At 40.3% G+C, this 2,608-nt stretch overlaps 1 pseudogene; it reads right to left on the reverse strand.

Annotated features, from left to right (window-relative positions):
- Nucleotides 1-863: 863 nt before the first annotated feature.
- On the reverse strand, nucleotides 864-1,976 carry LOC117063362 (annotated as a pseudogene).
- Between the last annotated feature and the right edge of the window lie 632 nt (nucleotides 1,977-2,608).

Genomic DNA, 2,608 nt, shown 5'->3' on the forward strand with positions numbered 1-2,608 from the left:
TCAAAGATCAGTTGGTGGTAGGTGCAGTCTTATTTCTGAGTTCACCATTCTCTTCCATTGGGCTATGTGTACCAGTATCATGCTGTTTTGGTTACTATAGCCTTGTAGTACAGATTGAAGTCAGGGAGCATGACTCCTCCAGTGTGGTTCTTTTTGCTTTGGATTGTCCTGGCTATTCAGGCTCTGTTTCGGTTCCATATGAATTTGAAAGTAGTTTTTTTCTAATTCTGTGAAGAATGTCATTGGTAGTTTAATGGGAATAGCATTGAATCTATACATTACTTTGGGCAGTATGGCCATTTTCACAATATTGATTCTTTCCATCCATGAAATAAAAAATATAATTGAGTCCCATCATCATATCATGAAAATGGTTTTAAGAGAAAACTAGTAGCCGGGCGCAGTGGATCACGCCTGTAATCCTATCACTTTGGGAGGCTAAGATGGGCAGATCACTTAAGGTCTGGAGTTCAAGACCAGCCTGATCAACATATAGAAACTCTGTCTCTACTAAAAATATATATATAAAAAAAATTAGTTTGGCATGGTAGTGACCACCTGCAGTCCCAGCTATGAGGAGGCTGAGACAGGATAATTGCTTGAACCCAGGAGGTAGAGGTTTCAGTGAGCTGACATCTCACCACTGCACTCCAGCCTGGGTGACACAGTGAGACCTTGTCTTAAACAAACTAACAAACAAACAAACAACAAACAAAGAAGAGAAAACTAGCTAGATGAATATTATTGCTTCCTATTTTCAACCAGTAAATAGTTGCCACTGATAAATTGACAGCCATGAGTCTGTCAGGAATGCTCATGATATATTATATAATACAACATGCCTGTTCACAGAGGGAAAAATTCTAGGAAGCAATGTATGTGTATTTCTTGATTTCATGATGCAAGACAAGCACAAAAGCACCACCCATGACACTGAGAACACTGGACAATGCACCTTTGAAAAATCTTTGATTTCTTCATCAAAAGCAATCTTCCTTCAGCAGTCAAAAATTCCTGTGTACTCAAGACCAGCCTGGGCAACATGGTGAAACCCCGTCTCTACTAAAAATACAAAATTAGCCGCCTTGGTGACTCACGCCTGTAATCCCAGCTACTCAGGAGGCTGAGGCAGGAGAATCGCTTGAACCCGGGAGTTGGAGGTTGCAGCGAGCCTAGATTGTGCCACTGCACTCCAGCCTGGGCAACAGAGACTCCATCTAAAAAAAAAAAAATGCCTGTGTACATGATGTCAGTTCCTTTATGCCCTGACTGCATCACCATTCAGCAGTGAACAGTGTCAAATGGATAGGAAGTCAACCCTGCAATGACAATGACGGGCTGTGCAATCATCCAGCTGATGATGATGTGAGTACTCTTGGAATCCAGAAGCATTCCCTTTGCAGTGTCACAGATACTGAAGTAGGCAGCTGGGTAGATGATAATACCTTGCACAGACATGGTAAAGCCTTGGCATAGGCCTTTAATCTTATTAGATTTGTAGATATTAACCAGACAGTCACCAAGGCTTCTGAATTCCCTTTCAGCTCCAGCTTTGCCCACATCTGCTGGTAGATGGGTACAGGCAAAATCAAAAGGGTACACAAAACACAAGAATGTGGCTCCAGCACACTGCCTGATGCCAGGTTCCTTGCAACATAGTGCCAAAAGTGCGTCCTCTGGTCCACACTACCCAGGAAGATCTGCTGGTATTTATCTTTGAAGGCAAAGTTCAGAGCCTGGGTGGGGAAGTATCTGATCACATTGGCCAGGTTACAATGCCAGAAGGACAGGACTCTCTTCTCCTTGGGAATATGGACCACACAGTCTATAATGCACTTGTATTGCTTATGTCTAGTAATTTCCTTGCTGCAGCAGCAGCTTGAGCCACTCGATGGGTGCCACTGCTGCCTTAGAGATGGCTTCTACCACCCACCTGCCAGGAAGTCGCTGTTGAAGGACACAGCATCATCTGTCATGTTGAAAGGAAAGGGCAGGCAGACTGCTGTGAGACTGGATGGGCCAGAAACTCTTTAATTTCAGGGCTTTGGGGCCTCATGTTATTTCAGAGAGTAAGCTTGCTATTTATGGGGCACATCTACGAGTTTCCAGAAAAATTATGGAACTGCAATTCTCCTGAAATACTAAGATTTGTAGTATTAGTATATTATCTTTTTCCCTTTTAAGTTATCGTAATAAAATATAGTCCTTAAAAGCCTGCATTTTTGATATTTGTTGTGACATGTTTGATTGCCTAACATGTGAACAATTTTATTTAAGGATTCTTTTGTATTTAAAAAGTATGTGTATTCTGAAGTTGCGGCATGCTATTCTAAATATATTGATGAGATCAAGCTTGTGAATTTTTCTATTCAAGGCTTTTGAATGTTTTCTACTTTTCTCTGCTTGATATTAAAAATTTTGAAAGAATTCAGTTAAATTTTTCTGTTTTGTTTATTTGGAAATCTTTACTTATGGTTCTGTCAGCTTTTATTTTCCTTTTAGTAAAGAAAAAATCAAAACTGTGTTTTTACACGTACATAAGTTTAAAATCATGGTATTTCTCTTTTTTTCACTTGAAGTGACATACTTACACATGGTAATAATGTTT

This window comes from Trachypithecus francoisi, unplaced genomic scaffold (assembly GCF_009764315.1).
Source record: "Trachypithecus francoisi isolate TF-2019V2 unplaced genomic scaffold, Tfra_2.0 Lachesis_group18, whole genome shotgun sequence".
Taxonomy (NCBI): domain Eukaryota; kingdom Metazoa; phylum Chordata; class Mammalia; order Primates; family Cercopithecidae; genus Trachypithecus; species Trachypithecus francoisi.